This window comes from Schistocerca americana, chromosome X (genome assembly GCF_021461395.2).
Source record: "Schistocerca americana isolate TAMUIC-IGC-003095 chromosome X, iqSchAmer2.1, whole genome shotgun sequence".
In the NCBI taxonomy this organism is placed as follows: domain Eukaryota; kingdom Metazoa; phylum Arthropoda; class Insecta; order Orthoptera; family Acrididae; genus Schistocerca; species Schistocerca americana.
This window is the reverse complement of record NC_060130.1, coordinates 599,585,031-599,612,708: the sequence shown is the minus strand read 5'-3', so window position 1 is coordinate 599,612,708 and position 27,678 is coordinate 599,585,031. Positions and strand designations below refer to the sequence as shown.

At 44.5% G+C, this 27,678-nt stretch overlaps 1 protein-coding gene across 3 annotated transcripts in view; it reads right to left on the bottom strand.

Moving 5' to 3' along the window:
- The window catches only part of LOC124555142 (elongation of very long chain fatty acids protein AAEL008004-like), a 913,230-nt gene that overhangs the window by 648,682 nt on the left and 236,870 nt on the right, over nucleotides 1-27,678 (bottom strand). For 2 of the 3 annotated variants that reach the window (XM_047128952.1, XM_047128955.1), the window contains exon 1: nucleotides 4,783-4,872. The exons of the other annotated variant lie outside the window; for it this stretch is intronic. The gene's annotated coding sequence lies outside the window, so the exon portion shown is untranslated. Of the gene's footprint in view, nucleotides 1-4,782; nucleotides 4,873-27,678 lie in introns of those variants that run through there. 3 annotated transcript variants of the gene reach the window in all.

The window sequence follows — 27,678 nt, the reverse complement described above, 5'->3', positions numbered from 1 at the left end:
ACCAAGGGTACACGAGTGGGTCTTAGGTTCCGAAAGCCGATATCGATGATGTTTGGTTGAATGGTTCGCACAGTGGCACATGTTGACGGTCCAGCATTGAAATTTGCTGTAAGGATTGCACTTCTGTCACGATGAACGATTCTCTTCAGTCGTCGTTGGTCCCGTTCTTGGAGGATCCTTTTCCGGCCGCAGCGGTGTCGGAGATTTGATGTTTAGCCGGATTCGTGAAGCTCATGGTACACTCATGAAATGGTCGTACGAGAAAATCCCCACTTCATCGCGTTGTTGCATCCCATCGCTCGTGCGCCGATTATGACACCACGTTCAGAGTCACTTAAACCTTGATAACCTGCCATTGTAGCAGCAGTAATCGATCTGACAAGTGCGCAGGGCACTTGTCTTATATAGCCGTTGCCGACCGCAGCGCCGTATTCTGCCTGTTTACATATCTCCGAATCTGAATACGCATGACTATATCACTTTCTTTGGTGCTTCAGTGTAATAAAGTAATGTTTACATGAATGGTACACTGTTAATGTTCATATTTTAGTAACGAATAAAGTTGCAAGGGAGGCAATCATGCTGGGTAATGTCCCCCTAACAGCTAAACAACATGTGCTTTATACATTCTTTGTTTGTCTTCTGGGGAAAGGGTTATTTTCGGTGTTCAAGATAAATGAAATACTCGAAAACAAAGTGTTTATTTATTACGTTTTCTTGTATATTTGAGCCTGCAAACGAAGTGTTTTTTTCCGAAAATTCAAATTGATCGTGTTCTAGCACCTAGTATATTAAGGTTTTTCCCTTTGTTGTTACTTCATCCCCCCTGGCCCCTTGTGGGTGGGGGTGGGCTGTCAACCCACTCTTCAGACAGCTGGGCAAGTAATACTAAATTAGATTAAGAAACACTAATATAAATGTGAGATGTTTACATGGATTTAAAAGATTCGGAATGGTGGAAAATTAATGGGGATATTAATATGTACACTAAACAAGGCGTTTTCTATGTTTAAAATAAAAACATTAATAATAAAAGGATAACATGGAAAACTGCAAGAGTACATTTAAAGCTGTTAAAATACGGTTTCAAGAACACTGATCTCAAAAAGAAGCTGGAAGGACCTGCCCGAGGATTGGGAGCCTATGTTGAAGAGGATAAGGTTTAACAAGGAGGATGTAAGGATGGAGGACTGTTGCGTGGTATCGATGGAGTAAGAGTGGTTGTTGGGAAACGAGAATGGGCAAGGGGGAGGACTAGATACAGCTATCAGTGAAGCCAAAATCTGAAGGAGAAAAACGGGATAGGGAAAGATGGGGGAAGCGGAGGAAGGGATACGGAAATATGGGGAGGAGAGGGAGCCCTGATGAAGTGGAATAGATGGGGTGGATTTAAAGTTGCTAGGAGGGGTAAATTTCGTGCCAGAGTTCATGATCTGGGAGGGGAAGACGGTGTAAATTTCTTTGGGAGAGTATGTGGAGCGTGTGAAAGTGTAGAGTTGGTGGGATGTAGTGGTAGAGGTGCGGCAGCATCATGTGGGGATCGGAAAGTAGAGGGGAAACTATAAAACTATTGGAGGCAAGTTTGCGGATGAAGTAGGTTGTTAGGATGTGTTCAGTGTGAGTGAGGAGAGGCGGGAAGGTAATGATTTGGTGAAGGATCCTTGTGGGAGAAGGTAAACGGATGCGGAATGCGAGGCGGAGTGCACCACGAACAGGTCAGTTCAGCAGAGCACTGCAAAATGCTCTTCCGGGAGACTACTGCCGTTACATTAATGAAATTACAACGGACCTGTACCGCGAAAGTTGTCTCAGATTGGAAATTCCAATGTAGTTTAGTTATGGCCAGGCCAACCTCCTGCGTATGGCAGCAAGCCTGTATTATATTTGGCGGTCACTGGAAGGGGCTACTCAACTTCCGAATGGACAGCTGGAAGGGACGCCTTGCGGTTTCCGCGCGGGTCACGACTTCCGGCCGTCCTGCACTGCCGCTAGCGGCTACGCCATGTGGGGCCGCCTGCGCGCATCTCTCGCACCTGCTTCTTTCCTACACCCTATGTACTCACCCATACACGGTGCACCGCTACTTTCCGGAAACAATCCGCACGCATTTTTCTGACACGATTGCATTTATAGCGAACTTCGTTTCTCAAACGTAGATTACATGCGTTAAAGCAAGGGTGGTTCCAAGGTCCGTCTAGTTGAATTTATTACGTGAGATAGAGCATTAGACTGAGTGTGGTTTTTAGAAGGTCTTCCCACTTCCTTTACGCAAACTCCGGATCGATAACTAAGCTCTGCATGACCCACCCCGTTCACAAACACTTGTAACCAGATTTACACGCTCCGGTCGCAGGTTCGAATCCTGCCTCGGGCATGGATGTGTGTGATGTCCTTAGGTTAATTAGGTGTAATTAGTTCTAAGTTCTAGGCGACTGATGACCTAGAAGTTAAGTCGCATAGTGCTCAGAGCCATTTGAACCAGATTTACATATCAAAGAGGATTACACGCTACATAGACCTTCTCAACGACAAGCGGTGTTGGAATATGCAAGATCTTTACTCCAGTGGTCTATAGCTTCAAGCAAGTCACCTTATCTCTAAACATATAGATGGAACAGGCTGAACAAGTTAGATCACAACCATTGCCAATACTTATTGTCGCTGAAAGATGGAGGGGTCAATTCCCACCCATCAAAAATCACGGTAGCACAAAACACCAAATGCTGGTGGTCAACAGTGCTGTTTTCCATGTGGTTCCGCCAAAAGTACGGCCGCGTCAACATATCTCAGCCTATCGTTATGTTTTGAAACCTGCTTTAGTACAGGGCGAAAAGTAGTGCCAGTAAAATCTTTTTCGTTCCGTTCTCCGAGATGATATTTGCGAAATATGTTTGAAAATTCTGAGTGAGTAGTAATTACTGTTCCACGTGCCATACTCGTTAAGGATGCAGTATAAGCATTGCTATCTTGACAATTAAAGTACTCCTACACCACTCGGCAACTTTGCTTGACCCACAGGAGAACGGTACGTAAAAATGAATACGTGACTGTATAGATCGTTACTGCCGTTTATGACACTGTAAAATGAGCAAGAGCGTCATTATATTTTTAGCGTCTGCATTTATCTTTACTATTCGTAGTGTGTCTTCACAGGAAGTCCTCCATGTACGAGTAACAAATATTCAGACATGTCTGTCGCGTAAGCTAAACAGCTGATTCAACCAAGCCCGCTCTCTTTCCATATAATTCTCGTCATTAACGTACAAAGGTTCTTTCACGAAGCGTCACCGCCCATGATATTTTGACAGTCTCCAGTGTGTAAACATCCACTGGCTCGCGCTGTGTTGTAAACGAAAACAGGGGCAACAGAACTCCACAGCCAAAGAACTAACAATGCTCGCAGGAATGCAACACTACAGAAGGAGAGCTTACGTCACCATAAACATACTGTTTACTGCACGAGTGGTCATCAAGTTGCAATGACTGGCAGCGGAGGAACGAGATACGAGTACAAGAAGATTTCAAATATATTTCACGCTACATTTGCAATAAGCCACTAACGCATAAGGAAAATAGTTAGGCGTCGGAAATAATAAAGGTTAGCTGTCCTATCACGCTCTGACTAGTACTTCAGAACATACATTGTCCAGACTTACCGTGAAAACGTGCTTCATAAAACAAGAAGTGATAACGAGCGGGTTGACGTGTTATGGCATCTGCTTGTTTTCTCCTTAGGCCAAGAAAAATATTCTAAGAGAAAACGCAGTGACACACTCATTCCCGAAAAGTAATTTTTTTTAAAAGTGATAGTTAAGCTCCATGACAACAGAAGAATACTAACACGTAAGTTAATACTGGAGGAAAAATGCATTAAAAGTTCCGAGCGATCCGCTTAACTCAAGAATGTGTGCTACGTTGCAAACATCTCTATATCACAACCACACACAAAAATAATAAAAGCTCCTCAAAAGAGCAACAGCTGTAAATGCATTACCACCTTGTCAAGAAGCGACAATACATTAAAAGGCGTGCGAAAAACATTGGTATCCGTAACTGCTAAGACCAGCGTGTAATTTAAATGGCAAGACACGCGTGTGATTCACCAGCTCATCGTAGTTAACAGAGGCGCCTTGCCTGTTTACAACGGCAGACAGCGCCTGAGATAATCTCACGTACTTCAAAAAAAGGCGGGAAAGGCGGCGCGCAGAACACAGCTCTGACGCGGCCGTTCAAATTTCAGATGCCAGCGTGCCTGCAAAATTTAGCACGTGGGCCGCTTCTGCTACGAGTGCATTACTCTACGGCCGCGTGGCGGCCGTGCAAATTCCCTACTCCGGCCAGCGCGTGCGGAACACGTGGTCGGGATGAAAGAAGAAGATAAAGCGAAAATAGACATGCTCTGTATCCTTTGCGCACACATCTGCACTCGGCAATTTACAACCTTACTGAAACACACTTTTAAAAAATTCCTAAGAGGCTTCTGCAGCAGCGGATTGAATAACTCTTTTTTGTTCATATTATAGAAATGACACACTCGTCGGGAAATAAATTTCGTAACATCACAGCACAATAACAGCGACGATTTCCAACACACGAGAGCGCACCCGCAACGAAAACACGTGGGAGAAATTTGTAGTGAGAGTGTCTATTTTTGCAGCCCGTCTAATCGGTGACAATTCTTGACTGAGAAAATAGTCGGAACGGGGCAACGTTTCTAACATGTGTGGAAGAGGTGAAGCCGGCTCGTGCGAAGCATTAAAATTGTTGTTAATAATCACGTACCTGGAGAAGAAAGCGGCCCCTCCCAGCAGAGCAACGGCAAGCCAGTCCGGCGACAGTCCACACAACCTCAACAACGGCTGGCTAACGACTGACTGAGGCGCGCGCCCGCTGGCTCAGTATAAAACATCACTTCCCTCCCTCCCTCGCCCCCCCCACTCGCTGCGCGGACTGCCCCCCACCCTCCCTCCGCCATGCCTAAGGCGCTGCGTGCCGCGGCTACCTGAACCACGCGCCCAAAACGCACGTCTCCTTTCCTTTCCTCGCGCATAACACTTCACATTGAGCCACCGTCACAGCCAGCGGTAGGCTCTCGGCAGTACTAACTGCCCACTTCGCTTAGCTCAGCATGTTGATGTTCGCAGCTGTCCAGAAGACCTACGTGCGTATCTCTACGAACTGCAGACGGAATGCGGCAGAGTGAAAAAAGAATAAATAAGCAGAGAAAACTATATTTTTTTCAGTGGCATCCGGGATATACCATACAAGTGCCGATAACAGGTTGTTCAGTTAAGAGCGAATGAAATGTCACGTAACTAGTATAAGGACCACTAGATACTGTAAAAGAGCGATGCACTTGCAAATACTATATGATAAGCTTAATGTCATAGATCTTACGTTATTAATATAGTGTCAGACACAGAAGACATAAAAAAGGCGAAACTTTTCTGCGTAATCCATAGGCGCCGGAGCAATGGGAGGGGGCTTACGGGAGGGGGTGGCAAGAGGGAACACTTACCCCTCCCGGACTATGGGGTATTACAAAATTCTCGAGGATTTCTAGTAATGACTGCCTGCGGCCTTACTATATCGAAGACCCGAGCGCGATGGTAGATACCCTTGTTTTTAAGGTTTTCTTTTGTTCCTCCGTTATGAGGTGTATTAATTATCACTTTTTCCTGGTTAATGCTATCCAACAGGATTTTCTCCATTGTTCAGATTTTTTTCTCTGTTTCAGATTCTTAATTTTCAGTGACAATCTGACTTCACTGATACAGGTATTTGAATAAAAATATTTCTTGTTAATATCTCGTTGAATACGCTGGATTTGATCATGTATTAATGGTGTAATTTCAGATATTCGAATAATTCTGGCGGCATTATTATTCATATTAATAATACATATATATGTAGCTAGTAAATGCTAATGAAATGTGCCTACTATTTCGGTATGAAAGTAATCAAACTAAAAACCATGAACCTTTATTTAGCTACACACAGAACACATAGGAGTATTTCAGAGATGGTTGTAATACTTCAGGAAGAACAGATATGTTGCGATGTGGTGGTCAGATTAGTTCAAATGGTTCAAATGGCTCTGAGCACTATGTGACTTAACATCTATGGTCATCAGTCCCCTAGAACTTAGAACTACTTAAACCTAACTAACCTAAGGACATCACACAACACCCAGTCATCGGTCAGATTAGTAATAGAATCAAATGAAGACAGTTCCTCTCGAAATTTTTATTTGTCTATTAAACCAATCCTAATTAATCACATTGCATAGTGATACTGACAGCACACTCGTAGAAAATTTCGTATAGGTAGATATCGAAGATGTAGCGTTGGTGAAAGTAGAGGAATTTAGATTGATTCTGACAATAAATTAGACTCGAACAACTGATCAGAATCTTTAGTACTAATTTTGTATATCAATGATAAGAGTGGGGTGTAATATTTCTTTAAAAAGAAGGAAGGCTGCAAAGACGAACACAGTTTAACTCGGTCGATTACGAGGTCATTATTATAGAAGCTGCGTACACTCGAACTGAAGAAGATTAGGGAAGGAGATAGACCGTGCCTACTTCAAAAGTCCATCGTTGTGGTGAAACGAAGAAAAATCTAAATCTGGACTGCCGGCCAAGAATCCGAAAAACACTACCTCCGAATGTGAGTGCAGTGTCTTAATCAATGCACACGGCAACTATTTTTGATGAGTTAAAATACTGCAAGTCATTAAATAATTAGCTCATCCTTGTCATTCTATTACTGTTCATCCTTATTTTCGGCTTACTTCGTAATTCCAGCATGCACTACGTTCACAACGGCAGATCCATGTTTCAGAGCCGTGTTATAATGCTCGAGGCGTACTCGGAAAGAAAGATGCGATTTGGCGCGAAATGGAAACCACTGTGAAAATCCGATAGAATTTTGCACAGATGCGTTGCGCAGTGTCTCCAGTGAGCCTGTAGATCGCTTCACGTCGCTCTTTTCAGTTCAGAGTGCAAAGTGCTCACGTAAAAATTCCTAAAACAACAGTGTCTCCCGCCAAGTATGCGGATCTGGTGAGAGATTTCGCCTGAAGCTATGCAGCCCATAAAACATAACTGTCATGCTACTCTTTCTTCAAGACAATTCTCAGCCGCATTCTGCAGGGGCTATGAAGAAGTTCCTGCAGCGATTTCGATGGGAAGTGTTTGATCACGCACAATACAGCCCTTCATTGGTTCCCTCGGATGTTTACCTCTCCTCACATGAGCCGATGGCTACGAGGACAACATTTTGGCACAAACAACGAAAGGCAGACCAGAGTAGAGAATTGGCGGACAGCATAGGCGGCTGCTTTCTGTGACGAGGGTACTGGAAAGTTTGTACAAAGCTACGACAAATGTCTAAGTCGGAATGGCGACAATTTAGAGAGGTAGCTGTAAGGTGGGACGAACTGTTATGAAGAAAACAAATTTGATTTTGACTGTGGTTTCCATTTCGCGACCGATTGACCTTACTTTCTGAACAGCCATCGTATTTATCTCTGGTGGAATCTATCCAGTGTAAAAAAAAAAAAGGCGATAGTAACGTGGGTGCCATGTATAGTACTGAACAAAATTTATTACATAAAAATTTAAAATCCTTGTTTGACGTAAATATAGTTCATAATGCTCTAGTGTGTGACTGAAACGGCAAAACAATGCGATATTCCTCAAGAACTACGTTACTGCACTATTTGTGACACTGACATGCGAAGTTCGCTCGTTGCAGTCACGTTATGCTGCCCCTTTAGAAGTTCTACATTGCAAGCCATAGTTCTTTATCTTTGCGAAACATATTCTCAAACTATTGGACACCTTTACGTTGGACATTCCACTTATTCCCTACCTGGTAACTATCCTTCAGGTTCCCTCCGCGCATCAAGGGAATCGCTCTCAGTACCCATAGACCTACTCTGGAGCTCAAAGAGCCGGTGATGAGAACAATATTTTCCACGATCCCAATGAGGATCTTACAGAGAGCCACTTGTTGAACTCAATTTGTTTTTACCATTAATCCTTTTAGTATTTGCGGTTACCAGGTACAGCCGAACTGTTTTTATATACACTGATTTTGCGAAAACCCTCTTCATCTCTGTGTGACTTCTGCAACCGACATCCATTTGAACCTTCTTACTGTATTCATGTATCGATCTCATTCTCTACAGGATACCCATACTCCCCTCCCTTACAAAATTGACTATTCTTTGATGCCCCCGCATCCCTTCTTTCAGTAAAGTTGTCATGAATTTCTTTTTTCCCCAATTTCATTCAGTACCTCCTCATTACTTATTCGATCTACCCGTCTTATCTTCAGCATTCTTCTGCAGAACCTCATTTCAAAAGCTTCCATTCTCTTCTCGCCTGAAATGCTTATCGTTCATGTTTCACTTCCGTACATGGCTACACTCCAGACAAATACCTTAAGTTCTGTTCTTCCAATTCCCCACCTCACTAATTTTCACTACATGTTACAACTACGTACCCGTTTCCCGTTTTAAAATCTCTAACCTGCCTACCCGATTAAAACTCCGTCCGAACAGCCCTTGGAAGACCCAACGGTACCAACCGGCCGCCGTGTCATCCTCAGCCCACAGGTGTCACTGGATGCGGATATGCCGGGGCATGTGGTCAGCACACCGCTCTCCCGGCTGTGGGGTGTCAGTTTACGAGACCGGAGCCACTACTTATCAGTTAAGTAGCTCCTCAGCTTGCCTCACAAGGGCTGAGTGCACCCCGCTTGCCAACAGCGCTCGGCAGACCGGATGGTCACCCATCCATGTGCTAGCCCAACCCGACAGCGCTTAACATCAGTGATCTGATGGAACCGGTGTTACCACTGCGGCAAGGCCGTTGGCACCTACCCGATTAAGGGACCTAGAATTCCACTCTCCGACTCATAGAATGCCAGTTGAGTTTTTCATGATTATAGCGTCCTGCTGAGTAGTCACGGCCAGAGATCCGAACAAGGAACTATTTTACCTTCGGAATATTTTATCGAAATGCTTTTTCCAGAGAGTGTCATAATCTTCTAAATATTCAGTGGAGCAGGAATTCATTGGTAAAAATTAAATTTCCCTTAGCTTTCAACTGTTCACAGTACCAGCATAGCAAGGTCACGTTGGCTAATGCTACAAGGCCAGATCAGTCAATCTTCCACACTGTCGTCTCCTCAAGTACTGACGAGGCTGCTGCCCCTTTCGAGGAACCAAAGGTTAGTCTGACCTCTCCACTGATCCCCCGCCATTATGCTTGCACCTATGCTACGGCTATCCGTTTTGTTGAGGCACACAGGCTACCCCATCTCAGCAAGGTCCATAGTTCATCACTTAAAAAGGGACTTGTATTGTGCCATTTCACTTAAAAAGAGAATTGTATTGTGCCCATCATCATATGGGTCCATCACGTGCCGTGACGGTTTAGGATTCCATTGGGTACACAAGCCGATACTTTTGATCCGTGCAGCCGGTAATTTGGATGTCAGAGGTAACAATTCTCTTACGTTTGGTGGCAGTGCGCTATCTTCGTACCTTCTGTGATCTTATCTTCCAACAAGATAACAGGAGACCGCATATTGCCCGTTCTGTCCTGAGGTACCTTGACGCAGAGGGTGTTGCCCTGATTAGAACGTTCTCCAGATCTCTCACCTACTGACTGACGGAAGACTGGCATTCCATCACTCGCCAGCCGCCATGATTCATGAATTGTAGCACATAGTTAAAGTAGCTTTGAATAACGACCCATCTCTGCCATACAATTTCAGTTCAATTCGACACACAGCCGTATTATACCTGTTGTTCATAGTAATGGCAGCACTGTGTATTAAATTTCTCCTCCTGTACGCCTTCAAACCACAATTTTAATAACGTATTCTTCCACTATTACTGTCTACTCGCCGGCCGAAGTGGCCGTGCGGTTAAAGGAGCTGCAGTCTGGAACCGCAAGACCGCTACGGTCGCAGGTTCGAATCCTGCTTCGGGCATGGATATTTGTGATGTCCTTAGGTTAGTTAGGTTTAACTAGTTCTAAGTTCTAGGGGACTAATGACCTCAGCAGTTGAGTCCCATAGTGCTCAGAGCCATTTGAACCACTTGAACTGTCTACTCACAATAAATAAATTTTCGTCACTTGCTACCGTTTCCGATGTTGCAGTTCTAATAAGCAGCAGTGTAATATGCTGACGAACTTAAGTTGGCCATAAGTAGCTTGGAGTACTGACCTAGTATCATAAGAATGCCTTCACGGAAGTTAGTAAGTCTGACTTGTTTGTCCATGGCACTCCCACGACGCTGGTGGAACTTCTCTGAATAATGGAAAGCTTCATAAGAGTACGAGAGGTCGCCATTTTCTGGACCCTTGCGGAGGGAAGTAAGATCTATCGGGATCAGCACGCGGAGTGTAATTGTCAGTATAGAGTAGACGAAATTTTTGAAGGTTACAACAATGTTGGCACCTTCAGCTGCTTAAAATATTTAAATGAATATCGCTCTATTTCATTATTGTGCTATGTTATCGCTCGCCTGACGAATAGAACGTCGTTGGATAATAATGTGAGGCTTCTGATAAGTACTAGGGCATTCAGTAATTAATGCGACACGTTTTTTTTCCTGAAAGGATTCCAATGCACCATGTTAGTTCCCACTCTTTTGCCCACAAAAACCTGTTTTTCAACACTATCTCCGTTTAATGCGACGGCCTTACACGACCTTACTGGGGGGCCTGTATGCCCGCATGGCACCACTGTTCTGGTCAAAGTCGGAGCCAGCGTCGAGCTGCGTCAGTGGCCTCCCCGTCATCCACGTGCTGTCGCTTCCTGCGGAGTGCATCCCTCATTGGGCCAAACAGATGGAAGTCAGGAAGTGCGAGATCCGGACTGTAGGATGGATTAGGAAGGCCAGGCCAATTAATTTCTGCGAGCTCCCTCTGTGCACAGGCTTGTGCGAGGGCTTGCGTTGTCATGGAGAAGGAGAAGTTAATAAAAACGGCAATATACCAGAATGCTGCTGTAATCGTTAATTGTTAGACGGATTACATTATCAATAGGCCTATTTTGGCATTATCGCCATCTTCAGGCTATCTACAATCACACACGCTTCTTTATATCTAATAACAACTTTGTTTAACTGTGTGCTAGTATTTACTTCCATATTGCATCGTTGCGCTGTCGCTGTCTTATTATCTTATTGTTGCATAGGGTCGTTCCACTGCATCCAAATACTTAACTTAATTATCTCTATTAATTGCTGTTGTTCCGGGCGACCGCTGTGGCCGAGCGGTTCTAGGCGCTTCAGTCTGGGACCGCGCGACCGCTACGTCGCAGGTTCGAATCCTGCCTCGGGCATGAATGTGTGTTATGGCCTTAGGTTGGTAAGGTTTAAGTAGTTATACGTTCTAGGGGACTGATGACCTCAGATGTTAAGTCCCATAGTGCTCAGAGCCATTTGAACCATTTTGCTGTTGTTCGCAAATGTAAGCTAAGTCTCTTATCACTTGTATATACTGTTGTGATTTTGACAGCTACGATTGACAGCTAAACCAGCGATGCTGTATTGTTACAATATGTTTATTTATTTGCCTATGTATCGTAATCATCTGTGGCGTGGTGTTATAATCTTCTTTACATTTTTGTAGTGTATATATATATATATATATATGTGTTTTTATTTTGTTATGACAAACCCGAATCGAGTTGTATGATTTCAGAAAACTTATCTAGAAAATTTTTGTGTTTTAGCCCCCTTTGCTCGTTCAGTGTTTTATCAGGGTCTGTCCGAGAGTGAATATACATTTTAATTTCTTCCTAAACGTTCATTTTAAATCCCTTTGGTATTATATGTAAGATTTTCATAGCGTTCGTTATGTGATCGGCTTCATGATTTTCTGTTTTTATATGATTGAAGAACGTGGATTGGTTTGTGTCGCTAATTCTTGTGTGTTCTCTGTTTCTAATCTCAAAGTTTCTGCCTCTCCGTCCTATATAGAATTTATCACAATTCTCAAACTTATTTTATATATGCCTGGTTGTGTGCGTAGTGATAGTTTTGTTTTATCGTAATGGATTAGCGTATTTGTTTCTGGTTCGGAGTGATAGACCCGTTTTTCATCGTCTGTGACGATGTTCGACAAAAAACTGTCACGATCAGCCTCGTAAAGCGCAAGCAGTACTGCTCAGATGGTCCTTCGCTGCTCTTTACGGGCTTCTATTAGGTGGCGAAGAAGCCAGCGTGCACACACCTTTGGGTACCCCAACTGGTGGATGAATGTACTAGCGCTGACGGCCGGAGTTGCCCCTTGGGCATGGATGTGTGTGATGTCCTTAGGTTAGTCAGGTTTAATTCGTTCTAAGTTCTAGGGGACTGATGACCTCAGACGTTAAGTCCCATAGTGCTCAGAGCCATTTGAACAATTTGTATTAGCACTACCAGCGGAGGCGTCCAGTTTTGCAGCGAGGTGATTGTGATCCGTCAGTCACCTCGAATGAGAGTGTCCGCTCGCTACAACATTGCGGCAGTCACAGCTGTGTACGGCCGCTAGGCACGCGGGAGTTCGGACGGATTTTCGCGACCTTGTTGCGATGATGACAGACATCTCGTCCAACGATTCACCGTACTTTTGTTCACTGCTAAGTCTCTATAGACATTCTGTAAACGCCTATGAATATCTACGATGCTCTGGTTTTCCACCAAATGAAATTCTGTGACACCTCTCTGCTTGGAGCGAACCTCTGTTAAAGACGGCCGGCCGAAGTGGCCACGCGGTTCTAGGCGCTACAGTCTGGAACCGAGCGACCGCTACGGTCGCAGGTTCGAATCCTGCCTCGGGCATGGCTGTGTGTGATGTCCTTAGGTTAGTTAGGTTTAATTCGTTCTAAGTTCTAGGGGACTGATGACCTCAGAAGTTATGTCGCATAGTGCTCAGAGCCATTTGAACCATTTGTTAAAGACGCCATTGTGAAGGCTAGTGCTACCATCTGTAGAAACTTCATGAAAATCTAGGGGCTGAAGCTGTAATATTTCTCTATGTCCCACGTCATGTTCCGCATTTTTTCAACCGAAACTGGCCGAGAGAAAAATGTGCTGCGTTACTTATTCAACGTCACTCGCTCATGAGATTGATATCCTCAGTAACTCTGTAGCATTTGCTTGTGACAACTGTATTGTTGAAAGTCTGCATCGTTATCTGTTCTTAATGAATAACCGTAAACTGTAAGACAGGAACTGTTTTCTTTCTACCAAGAATTACATTAACAGAGGTTGGACAAAAATATGGAAACAACAGGGCTTGGACAAATATATGGAAATATCGGGAGAAACGCATGCCTGAACGTAACTGAAGATGCTAGCAGAGGCTGAATGTTTCGCTGGTGCCGCGCGGCGTTAGCCGAGCGGTCTCGCGCGCTGCAGTCATGGACTGTGCGGCTGGTCCTGGCGGAGGTTCGAGTCCTCCCCGGGCATGGGTGTGTGTGTTTGTCCTTAGGATAATTTAGGTTAAGTAGTGTGTGATGACCTTAGCAGTTAAGTCCCATAAGATTTCAAACACATTTGAACATTTGTTTCACTGGTGTAGCTGACCACGAATGGCACTTGTGCAATGCTCTCTATTCGTTGTAAGTGTCGTTCGTGGTCAGAACAGTGTTCTGTGCAGTTGTAAGCTATGTGATGCGAACGTGGGCAAATTGTTGGTGCTCGCATGATGGGTGCCTCCTTAACCAAGGTAGTCGAAGTGCTTCGTGTTTCAGGAGGCACCGTATTGAAGATTGACACCGCATACAGGGCTGGGCTGTTTTGGGAGAGGAGACCAGACAGCGAGGTCATCTGTCTCATCGGATTAGGGAAGGATGGGAAAGGAAGTCGGCCGTGCGCTTTGAAAGGAACCATCCCGGCATTTGCCTGGACGATTTAGGTAAACCACGGAAAACCTAAATCAGGATGGCCGGACTCGGGATTGAACCGTCGTCCTCCCGAATGCGAGTCAAGTGTGCTAACCACTGCGCCACCTCGTTCGTCCCGCATACAGGAAAAGCAGAAAAACACCTCCCCTAAGTCAAGACGTGAACGAAAGTGTATGTTGAATGATCGTAAAGGACGGTTATTGAAGATGATTGTGACCAAAAGTTAAGAGGACAACAGCTCTGAAAGTCACTACAGAACTAAATGTTGTACTCGCGAACACTGTCAGCATCGAAACAATAGGAAGGGAGCTCCATAAGCAGGGAATTGCAGAGCCAACTTGAATTCCAGAACCACTCAACCGTAATGCAGATGTTGTAACAGGAAAACCTGGTAGCAAGGCCCTAAAACCTGAACTATGGAGCAATGGAAGAATGTCATTTTGTCTTATGAGATTTGCTTCACACTGTTTGCAACTTCTGGTCTAGTTTACGTGCCAAAAATGAAACATGGCGCATCGCGGGATTAGCCGAGCGGTCTAGGCGCTGCGGTCATGGACTGTGCGGCTGGTCACGGCGGAGGTTCGAGTCCTCCCTCGGGCATGGGTGTGTGTGTTTGTCCTTAGGATAATTTAGGTTAAGTAGTGTGTAAGCTTAGGGACTGATGACCTTAGCAGTTAAGTCCCATAAGATCTCACACACATTTGAACATTTTTTTGAAACATGGCGGGTGATGATTTGGGCTACCATGGTATCCCATGCGTCCCATGGTTAATTTGCAAGGCTGCATTAATTGAAAGGAGTACATGAACCAATTTGGCTGATCAGGTCCCTCCCATGATATATTGCTTCCTAAACCGTATTAGGCCTGGTAATGTGTTGTGCTTTTGGTGTTTTCATAGTTTTGTCCGACTCCTGTATTTACAGTTCCGTTTAGGAATGGATCGTCGGAAAAGTGACTGCTTTCAAGCCTATGTAAGAGCTGAGTTAGTCTACTATCTTGATCGTCTCCACAGGAGGAAAATTTAAAGTTTTCAGGAATACGCGTGGATTCTTACCTGTTCTTGCGTTTCCATAACATTGCGGTAGTCTTTATTCATGCACTTGCCAGTTACTATTTTTCAAAACATTTGTTATATTCTCGCGAAACGTACACAAATTTACCCCTATTTGTGGACGTCTGACGCTTTCTGTCTTCGTCAGTTCTTCAGCATACTCTGCTATCTAGTCATCTACAGTCGTATTTTATGTATTGAGCGTTTTTACTTGATTTCTGTTGTGTGACAGCTTATCTTGATATCCATCCTTTCGTCATCCATGCGGCGACTCAAAGGTGGAACCGTAATACGTTCTTACCCTATGAAAAAATTTCGGGTGACGAAATTCAGTGTTTCCGACATCTATGCGTCACCGTCACTCAGTATTAGTATCATCACTGAGTGACTCTAAACGTCCATACGAAAAGCTTAGTAATGTGAAGTTCTCTGAGTTAAGAGCGAATCCTACATTGTCGTTTTCAGGTAGGTAACATGTAACTCAGTTTCTCTCACAGCTATATTGGGAAAATGTGTTAGTACGGAATGGCAAGTACTAATACTACTATCGCAGCAAATCACTTACCCTTACGTCCCAGTCGTATAGGCGGATCGTCATCAACAATATATTTGCAGTATTCCAAGGAAGCATACGTGATTCTGTGACATTGTCACAAACTTTCAGGGATGACAGAAAAGCCGGCCGGTGTGGCCGAGCGGTTCTAGGCGCTACAGTCTGGAACCGCGCGACCGCTACGGTCGCAGGTTCGAATCCTGCCTCGGGCATGGAAGTGTGTGATGTCCTTAGGTTAGTTAGGTTTAAGTAGTTCTAAATTCTAGGGGACTGATGACCTCAGAAGTTAAGTACCATAGTGCTCAGAGCCATTTGAACCATTTGATGACAGAAAAGGGTAGCTGTATCAATGTGAGGTTCCTTGCTCTTTGTTTCCCGTATTTTGAGAACTGGTAATATGTACAAAAAGAAGGAAAAAAGTGCAGTATAAGTGGGCTATAAGGTGCATGCATTAAGAAATATGAGCACTTCTTAATCTTTGTTATTGTGAAACACATTTCTTCTACTGAATAAGTTCTCAGCTCTTAAGGTACGCACTTTAAGGCCCACATTCACTGGAATTTTTGTTTGGTTTTGGTTCATACTACCTCCTCCCAAAATATGGAAAGCAAAGAGCTTGCAGTAGGAGATGTCCACTGTCAAAGGCATCAGAACGACTTTCGCTTATAACTTTCTATTCGGTCATTTCCCAACCAGGGTCCCTTAACTCAAAGCGGTATATTTACTCTCCTCTCTCACCCGCGATACCCACATCTGACATATCCGACAATGTGATTTGCGTTCTCAGCTCGTATATTGATAACGCAGGGAATGATGTCGAGTTTCACCAACAAAATTTCGGAAATTTTTCGGGGATATTTTCTGAGTATTAGCGTGGAAGGGACCATGGTCTCCAGTATTGTATTTGTACTGCATGAAAATATTGCACAACAGTCCAAATGTCGACGCTAAGTGCTGAGTGGTTTGTTTAGGAACAAACTTGGTCGATTCAGCAACAGTACTTGCTGGCGACAGCAGTAATATCCATTTTTTCTCTTTTCCATCAAGCTTGCCCTCAGTACTTCACGTTTTTGTGTCGAGTACGTTCCCCCCCCCCCCCCCCCCCCCCCCCCCCCCCCACGAACCATGGACCTTGCCGTTGGTGGGGAGGCTTGCGTGCCTCAGCGATACAGATGGCCGTACCGTAGGTGCAACCACAACGGAGGGGTATCTGTTGAGAGGCCAGACAAACATGTGGTTCCTGAAGAGGGGCAGCAGCCTTTTCAGTAGTTGCAGGGGCAACAGTCTGGATGATTGACTGACCTGGCCTTGTAACATTAACCACAACGGCCTTGCTGTGCTGGTACTGCGAACGGCTGAAAGCAAGGGGAAACTACAGCCGTAATTTTTCCCGAGGACATGCAGCTTTACTGTATGATTAAATGATGATGGCGTCCTCTTGGGTAAAATATTCCGGAGGTTATATAGTCCCCCATTCGGGTCTCCGGGCGGGGATTACTCAAGAGGACGTCGTTATCAGGAGAAAGAAAACTGGCGTTCTACGGATCGGAGCATGGAATGTCAGATCCCTTAATCGGGCAGGTAGGTTAGAAAATTTAAAAAGGGAAATGGATAGGTTAAAGTTAGATATAGTGGGAATTAATGAAGTTCGGTGGCAGGAGGAACAAGACTTTTGGTCAGGTGATTACAGGGTTATAAATACAAAATCAAATAGGGGTAATGCAAGAGTAGGTTTAATAATGAATAAAAAAATAGGAGTGCGGTTTAGCTACTACAAACAGCATAGTGAACGCATTATTGTGGCGAAGATAGACACAAAGCCCATGCCTACTACAGTAGTACAAGTTTATATGCCAACTAGCTCTGCAGATGATGAAGAAATAGATGAAATGTATGACGAGACAAAAGAAATTATTCAGGTAGTGAAGGGAGACGAAAATTTAATAGTCATGGGTGACTGGAATTCGTCAGTAGGAAAAGGGAGAGAAGGAAACGTAGTAGGTGAATATGGATTGGGGGGAAGAAATGAAAGAGGAAGCCGCCTTGTAGAATTTTGCACATGGCATAACTTAATCATAGCTAACACCTGGTTCAAGAATCATAAAAGAAGGTTGTATACCTGGAAGAATCCTGGAGATACTAAAAGGTATCAGATAGATTATATAATGGTAAGACAGAGATTTAGGAACCAGGTTTTAAATTGTAAGACATTTCCAGGGGCAGATGTGGATTCTGACCACAATCTATTGGTTATGAACTGCAGATTGAAACTGAAGAAACTGCAAAAAGGTGGGAATTTAAGGAGATGGGACCTGGATAAACTGAAAGAACCAGAGGTTGTAGACAGTTTCAGGGAGAGCATAAGGGAACAATTGACAGGAATGGGGGAAGGAAATACAGTAGAAGAAGAATGGGTAGCTCTGAGGGATGAAGTAGTGAAGGCAGCAGACGATCAAGTAGGTAAAAATGTGGTGTCACCGCCAGACACCACACTTGCTAGGTGGTAGCCTTTAAATCGGCCGCGGTCCATTAGTATACGTCGGACCCGCGTGTCGCCACTGTCAGTGATAGCAGACCGAGCGCCACCACAAGGCAGGTCTAGAGAGACGTACTGGCACTCGCCCCAGTTGTACAGCCGACGTTCATAGCAATGGTTCACCGACAACTACGCTCTCATTTGCCGAGACGATAGTTAGCATAGCCTTCAGCTACATTTGCTACGACCTAGCAAGGCGCCGTATTCAATTGATAATTAATATTATGACGCATGTACCGTAACGAGAGATGTTCTACAATTGTGGATTAAAGTTAAGTATTACATCATCTACGTACTTTATTTACAATTCTCAAGATATTGTCCTGTTCCAGACCTCACGCCAGTCAGCGTGTAATTAGACGCGTGCATTTCGGCCTCCTCTAGAAAAACAGTGTTGGCTCTTCTGCCAACACTACAAAAAAGACGAGGGCTAATTGCTTACCCTTGGGTAACAGAAGAAATATTGAAATTAATTGATGAAAGGAGAAAATATAAAAATGCAGTAAATGAAGCAGGCAAAAAGGAATACAAACGTCTCAAAAATGAGATCGACAGGAAGTGCAAAATGGCTAAGCAGGGATGGCTAGAGGACAAATGTAAGGATGTAGAGGCTTGTCTCACTAGGGGTAAGATAGACACTGCCTACAGGAAAATTAAAGAGACCTTTGGAGAGAAGAGAACCACTTGTATGAATATCAAGAGCTCAGATGGCAACCCAGTTCTAAGCAAAGAAGGGAAGGCAGAACGGTGGAAGGAGTATATAGAGGGTTTATACAAGGGGGATGTACTTGAGGACAATATTATGGAAATGGAAGAGGATGTAGATGAAGACGATATGGGAGATAAGATACTGCGTGAAGAGTTTGACAGAGCACTGAAAGACCTGAGTCGAAACAAGGCTCCGGGAGTAGACAACATTCCATTAGGACTACTGATGGCCTTGGGAGAGCCAGTCATGACAAAACTCTACCATCTGGTGAGCAAGATGTATGAGACAGGCGAAATACCCTCAGACTTCAAGAAGAATATAATAATTCCAATCCCAAAGAAAGCAGGTGTTGACAGATGTGAAAATTACCCAACTATGAGTTTAATAAGTCACAGCCAAAAAATACTAACGCGAATTCTTTACAGACGAATGGAAAAACTGGTAGAAGCGGACCTCGGGGAAGATCAGTTTGGATTCCGTAGAAATGTTGGAACACGTGAGGCAATACTAACCTTATGACTTATCTTAGAAGAAAAATTAAGAAAAGGCAAACCTACGATTCTAGCATTTGTAGACTTAGAGAAAGCTTTTGACAATGTTAACTGGAATACTCTCTTTCAAATTCTGAAGGTGGCAGGGGTAAAATACAGGGAGCGAAAGGCTATTTACAATTTGTACAGAAACCAGATGGCAGTTATAAGAGTTGAGGGGCATGAAAGGGAAGTAGTGGTTGGGAAAGGAGTGAGACAGGGTTGTAGCCTGTCCCCGATGTTATTCAATCTGTATATTGAGCAAGCAGTAAAGGAAACAAAAGAAAAATTCGAGGTAGGTATTAAAATTCATGGAGAAGAAGTAAAAACTTTGAGGTTCGCCGATGACATTGTAATTCTGTCAGAGACAGCAAAGGACTTGGAAGAGCAGTTGAACGGAATGGACAGTGTCTTGTTAGGAGGATATAAGATGAACATCAACAAAAGCAAAACGAGGATAATGGAATGTAGTCAAATTAAATCGGGTGATCCTGAGGGAATGAGATTAGGAAATGAGACACTTAAAGTAGTAAAGGAGTTTTGCTATTTAGGGAGTAAAATAACTGATGATGGTCCAAGTAGAGAGGATATAAAATGTAGACTGGCAATGGCAAGGAAATCGTTTCTGAAGAAGATAAATTTGTTAACGTCGAGTATAGATTTCAGTGTCAGGAAGTCGTTTCTGAAAGAATTTGTATGGAGTGTAGCCATGTATGGAAGTGAAACATGGACGATAACTAGTTTGGACAAGAAGAGAATAGAAGCTTTCGAAATGTGGTGCTACAGAAGAATGCTGAAGATAAGGTGGGTAGATCACGTAACTAATGAGGAGGTATTGAATAGGATTGGGGAGAAGAGAGGTTTGTGGTACAACTTGACTGGAAGAAGGGATCGGTTGGTAGGACATGTTTTGAGGCATTAAGGGATCACAAATTTAGCATTGGAGGGCAGCGTGGAGGGTAAAAATCGTAGAGGGAGACCAAAAGATGAATACACTAAGCAGATTCAGAAGGATGTAGGTTGCAGTAAGTACTGGGAGATGAAGAAGCTTGCACAGGATAGAGTAGCATGGAGAGCTGCATCAAACCAGTCTCAGGACTGAAGACCACAACAACAACACATGTTTTTCCCGGAAGTGTTTGTGGTGTGTTAACAGCTATGCAAAGCTGTTTGGATAGATTTATTGATGAAGGTTTGAGGTACGTTCACATCGTGCATGGCTTCATTGAATACAATGAAATAGCGGCACAATGGCGCTATTCTGAGCTGTTATCGCAGCGACGGGAAGGACATCACAGTACTTTTAGATCTTAGGGTCGATACATTACTCCATCTCTGTGTTTCGCGTTGTACGTTTTCGTGACTGCATGTTACAGGCTTTTCGTTGTTGTCACAGACTCAAAGATAGTTGAAGTGATGAACGGAATAGATCATAATTGGTTCAAATGGCTCTGAGCACTATGGGACTCAACTGCTGAGGTCATTAGTCCCCTAGAACTTAGAACTAGTTAAACCTAACTAACCTAAGGACATCACACACATCCATGCCCGAGGCAGGATTCGAACCTGCGACCGTAGCGGTCTTGCGGTTCCAGACTGTAGCGCCTTTAACCGCACGGCCACTTCGGCCGGCTGATCATAATTATATTACTACTCTGTAACGAGCCAGCTGAGACCACGAGTCCTTTATAGACAACCACTCACATAATATCCCTGTGCAAGCTCCTAATTTTTTTTTCGGCGGGGACAGGGATTACCCTTTAGACAAATATCCTCGTTCAGTAAGTGTAAGTATATTCAGAATGGCTTAGACAATATATCATCCTCGAATGACAGCCTGTTATAAATCTAAAACAAGTGCGCGTAAGAGAAAAAATACAGTAGCTTTCTTTAGCGGCTTTAATGGTACGTGACAGGAGTCAGTAAGCTTTGTTATATATCTAGACATGGCGTATTAAACGAGTCTGAAGTAAGAAGAAGAGGACATAAATCCATTTGGAAGGAATGGAAATGGAAAACTTAAGAGTCGATGAATAGCTTTCGGAAAAGTAAAGCGTAACCGTGACCTGTAGATGGTAATATTTACTGCCCTTCTAAGGACCGCTAACCAGAACATAGACTAAGAAGATTTCTGTATTGAATCACAATCATTTGATTCTGAATCATCTCTTTTACCTACCGTAGGTCATAATGAAGTGCTCCAAATTAAGAAAATTCTGTACAATGAGATGACAAAAGTCATGGGAGACCTGTTACACTGGTCGGTGTGGCCGAGCGGTTCTAGGCGCTCCAGTCTGGAACCGCGCGACCGCTACGGTCGCAGGTTCGAATCCTGCCTCGGGCATTGATGTGTGTGTTATGTCCTTAGGTTAGTTAGGTTTAAGTAGTTCTAAGTTTCTAGGGGACTGATGACCTCAGATGTTAAGTCCCATAGTGCTCAGACCCATTTGAACCACTTTTGAACCTCTTAATATCATGTCAACTCTCCTTATACCCGGCGAGGCGCAGGAACTCGACGTGGCGTCGACTCGACAAGCCGTTGGAAGTCATCTGCAGAAATACTGAACCATGCTGCCTCTACAGCCGTCCATAGTTATGAAAGTGTTGCCGGAACAAGATTTTGTGCAATAACTGATATCTCGATTATGTCCCATAAATGTTCCATGGAATTCATGTCGGATTATCTGGGTGGGCAAATCACTCACTCGAAATGTCCAGAATGTTCTTCAAATGAATTGCAAATAATTGCGGCCCAGTGACATGGCACATTGTCATCTATAAAAAATCGATCGTTGTTTAGGAATATGAAGCCCATGAAAGGCAGCAAATCGTCTCCAAGTAGCCGAAGATAACCATTTGCAGTCAATGATCGGTTCAGTTGGACAAGATGACCCAATCCATTCCATGTAAACACACTCCACTCCATTATGGAGCCACCAACAGCTTGCACACTGCCTTCTTGAGAACTTGACTCCATTTAGCAACCGAAATTGGGACTCATCTGACCTGGCCACGGTTTTCCAGTCGTCTAGGGTCCAACCGATGTGGTCACGAGCCCAGAAGAGGCGCTGCAGGGGATGCCGCGCTGTTGGCAAAGGCACATTGGTGCTTTGCTGCGATAGCTCTTTACAGCCAAATTTCGCCGCATTGTCCTAACGGATACGTTCGTCGTACGTTACCCCACATTGATTTCTGCATTTCACGTAGTGTTGCCTGTCTATTAGCACTGAGAACTAAATGCAAATGCCGTTGCTTTCGGGCGTTAAGGGAAGGCCTTTAGTCGCTGCGTTGTCCATGGTGAAAGGTATTGGTATTGGGATTCTCGGGACACTCTTGACAATGTGGATCTCGGAATATTGAATCTCCTAACTTTTCCAATATGGAATGTCCCATGCATCTGGCTTCAGTTACAATTCAGCGTTCCAAGTATGTTAATTACTGTCGTGCGCCCATAATAACGACGGAAACCTTTTCACATGAATCACCAGCGTTCAGATGACAATTCAACCAATACACTGTCCTTTCATAGCTCGTGTACTCGATACTATCGCCATCTGTATACGTGCATATCGCTGCCCCATGACTTGTGTCACCTCAGTGTAAAGCTCCCTCAACTCTTTCAAGTTTGTGTTGAAGGAAAAAAAAAATCTATTCTGAAGATACAGAATTCTCTTTTGTATTCATGTTTTTGCAATAACTCCGTGATATGGCGTGTAAAGTTAAATTTATTTGATAGGCAGTAATAGACTTTTTACAGATTTGTCTGCAGAATGAATGGCTCTACTCCAGTTCGGATTACAGCATCTACGTTGAGACGTGGAACACCTACATCAGCCAGGACGTGAAGGACGTTCGAAAGCGTTAACGGTTGAAACATGTGACAAAATGGCCAAGGAATGCTGCTTAAATGATGAGTATAATAGCTCAAGGGAAAGGAAAACGGTAATGCCGTGAACAGATATCGAGATACAACTCAAAAAATGGCTCTGAGCACTATGGGACTTAACATCTGTGGTCATCAGTCTCCTAGAACTTAGAACTACTTAAACCTAAATGACCTAAGGACATCACACACATCCATGCCCGAGGCAGGATTCGAACCTGCGACCGTAGCGGTCACGCGGTTCCAGACTGAAGCGCCTAGAACCGCACGGCCATACCGGCCGGCGAGATACAACTGACTGCGAAGCATAGCACTGATGGAAGGGGTAGAGGACCCAGAAAGAAGCGATCTGGGATGAAATACCTCCAACTGCTAGTAACTTGCCTATGTTGCAGAAGCTGTTGTAGTGGATGGACTGGAAACTGGTGTGGAAAAGATCGATGCGTAAAGTGTCCACTGTCCTCTTCAGACTTGAGTAATTTGTATGACAAATATTCCACTTGCCGTGATGTCCATGGTGTGTTCAAATGTGGGTGAAATCTTATGGGACTTGAAACTGCTAAGGTCATCAGTCCCTAAGCTTACACACTACTTAACCTAAATTATCCTAAGGACAAACACACACACCCATGCCCGAGGGAGGACTCGAACCTCCGCCGGGACCAGCCGCACAGTCCATGACTGTAGCGCCCTAGACCGCTGCGTCCATGGTGTGAAGAATACAATGTCAGTCATGGATTTTGACGAGAATTTTTTTTGTGTGAATGAAATTTCCAGTCTCTCAACGTCATCTAGGTCTAGGAAGAGATTGTTGGTGGGCGGATGGGGGGAGGGGTGCAGCTTTTACTGTAGATTAATATTTATCATTCACTGTAGCAGTATGAGCCTTAAACACTATATGGGATAGTACGATGAGGTACCCCACGCACTACCCCGATTGTGCACTGTGCAACGTAGTACCCGTACAGGATAATATGGTGTGGTATACGAACGCGATAGCCGGGTTATGTGGTGCATGGCGCGATACCCCCGACGTGCTGCCCAGACTATGCAGCATGCGGCGTGGTACCCAGACACAAGACCCAGATTAGATAGGGGCGAGGGATGGGGTGGGGGAAGGCGGGAGGGAAGGCGGCTGTCAGCCTCACACATTTGTATGGTTCACCTGTAAATATTTTAATTTTTCGACAACCACATTTCTGCAGTGAGTACTGACAATTTCTGGTTGCCTGCCTCAGGGATAACTTTCATTCAGTGGCAGTGAGTGAATTACGAAACTTGAAGTTGATAATAGTAATTACTTAGATCACTACCCGACTGTGGAGGGGAAACATAATGATAAAGGGTCATAAAGACGTGTGAGGGTTATAGCTTAGCCAAAAAGTTGATAGATTCTTAAGGGAAAAATAGTTTATTGAAATCCATTCAACTGACAGTAATTCATTAAAATAGATTCACATAAAAAAGTGGATACCATTCCCCCCAAATAGCTGAGTTGTAATGACCACACACATTTCGTTTATTCTGCTACGTCGAACAACAACTGAAAATGTACGAAGTATTAAGCCTCTTATTCTCTCTCTCTGACATTGCAGCAACTGGACTATTAAATGTTATATTATGTAATATGTACTAAATCTCTTCAACATAACAACCACTTGGCTGTTAAGTCTCTGTCTGTACTTTGCGAATGTATGAACTGCTAAAACTTCCACATCCAGGACACAAGTGTTAAGCCTCGTGGAAAATACGTAAGATTGAATAAAACACACACTGATGAGCTAAAACGTAAAGACCACCTGCTTAATAGCTTGTTTATCCGTCTGTGAAACGAGTTTCATCACTTATTCTGCATACCAAGGATCCGACAGTTTTTTGCTAGATTTGTGGAGGTATGTGGCATTAGATGTCTACCCACAGCTCCTGTAATTCGCGTAAATATCAGGCAGCTGATTTGCGTACGCGGTGATGACGCCCGATAACGACTCAGATGGAGACCATGAGAATGACGTCAGCCATCAACGTGAGTTCAATGTAATGCTGCTCAAACCATTGTAGCACAGTTTTGGCTCCGAGACACGGACAATTATATTGCTGAAAGATGACATCGCCGTCGAGGAAGAAATCAAGCATGAAGGGATGCGGGTGGTTCGCAGCTGTCAGCGTGTCTTCGATTACTACCACAGGCCCTATGCAAGCGCAGGAGAATGTCTCCCGTAACATAGTACTGCTCCCACCAGCCTGCGTCCGTGGCCGCAATTCACCTCGATGACGAAGACGACCATCGACCAAGTGTAGCAAAAATGTGATTCAAATACAGAGCCGACACGTTTCCACTGATCGACGGTCTAATCCTGATGGGCCCGTTCCCACTGCAATCGTAACTAGTCTGCTGCGGAATTCCATGTTCAACGAAGTACTATGAACGGTGTGCTCCGAAACACTTGTGCGTGCACCAGCATTGTGCTCTTTCGGCAGAGATGAGACTTTACAGACCATACAAACCCCCGAACCCCACGTTCTGCAAATAGTCGTGGTCGTCCAACCATTTAGAGTCTAGTGGTAGTCTCACTGTCCTCCTTTCTCTTTCTGTAAACGCTCACAACAGTAGCACATCAACATTCGACCAGCTTCGTCGTTTTCGAGATAGTCGTTCACATGTTCTGCGTAATAATGCTCTACCCTTTGTCATACTCGCTTATCTCAATGGATTTTCCCATTTTCAGTTCATATCATCGATAGGGTATTGTATTGTTTGTTAACAAGGGACCTAGAAACGACGGAGAGGCTCCGTCCCCACGGCAGTCGCAGTGGTCCACAACCCCACGACGACTACGGCAGACCACTTCACCCCTCCGCTGCCCCACACCGAACCCAGGATTATTGTGCGGTTCGGCCCCTGGTGGACCCCCAGGGAACGTCTCACACCGGACGAGTGTAGCCCCTATGTTTGCATGGTAGAGTAATGGTGGTGTACGCGTACGTGGAGAACTTGTCTGCGCAGCAATCGCCGACATATCGTAACTGAGGCGGAATAAGGAGAACCAGCCCGCATTCGCCGAGGCAGATGGAAAACCACCTAAAAACCATCCACACCGGACCTCGACACAAATCCGCCGGGCGGATTCGTGCCGGGGACCAGGCGCTCCTTCCCGCCCGGTAAGCCGTGAATTAGACAGCACGGCCAACCGGGCGGGCTCGCTAGGGTAATACCCCGCCCGTGTCTCCTCCGCTTAAATACTTTCGTTACCGCATCACGTTCCCTCAACACCACCAGGCGGCATCCAACGTGGAGGTGGGCAGTGGTCATAACGTTTTGGTTTATCAGTGTATTGCCACTTGTAAACATATTGAAACTTCCTGGCAGATTAAAACTGTGTGCCCGACCGAGACTCGAACTCGGGACCTTTGCCTTTCGCAGGCAATTGCTCTACCATCTGAGCTACCGAAGCACGACTCACGCCTGGTCCTCACAGCTCTACTTCTGCCAGTAACTCGTCTCCTACCTTCCAAACTTTACAGAAGCTCTCCTGCGAACCCTGCAGAACTAGCACTCCTGAAAGAAAGGATACTGCGGAGACATGGCTTAGCCACAGCCTGGGGGATGTTTCCAGAATGAGATTTTCACTCTGCAGCGGAGTGTGCGCTGATATTTCAGGAGTGCTAGTTCTGCAAGGTTCGCAGGAGAGCTTCTGTAAAGTTTGGAAGGTAGGAGACGAGATACTGGCATAAGTAAAGCTGTGAGGACCGGGCGTGAGTCGTGCTTGGGTAGCTCAGTCGGTAGAGCACTTGCCCGCGGAAGGCAAAGGTCCCGAGTTCGAGTCTCGGTCGGGCAGACAGTTTTAATCTGCCAGGAAGTTTCATATCAGCGCAGACTCAGCTGCAGAGTGAAAATCTCATTCTGTAAAAATATTGTTTATTAGTATATACATTTTCATACATTTTTTGTATTGTTGATATACATTTTTGTAATTTGGTAACTGTGAAAATAAATTGTTGTCCTGCCTACTTGTCGAATATGGGATGCCTAGGAAACCTGCTTTCTCGGATCGCTTGACAACAACTCAAGCAAATCGTATTAATGAATTTTTATTACAGTAAGATAAATGACAATACTTAACTCTGAGAATTTACAATGGTGTGGTGCAAGCAATGGGCGATAGACAAAATAAGAAAATCGCTTCAGTATACACAACTCCTAATACAAGTGAAACAGTACAGTTCCTAAGTCGCTGCTATAGAGATCGTAGAATGGCTGGTCTTCGACTGGGCCATGGCCAGGCGGTGCGACACTTGTTCTCTCCGCCCAGAGGCCCCTGCTGTCTCGGAGTCGTCCTAGAGAGGGTCGGGTCAGACTATTGGCTGACGTCTTCTTCACAGCCCTCTCTGCTCTACCGTTCCTGACAGTCGTGCCAACGCTTCATTTTTACGCCGGAACATAAATCACTGTCGTTAAAACACTGTCATTCTGTTTTTTCGGTATCATCCCCAAACA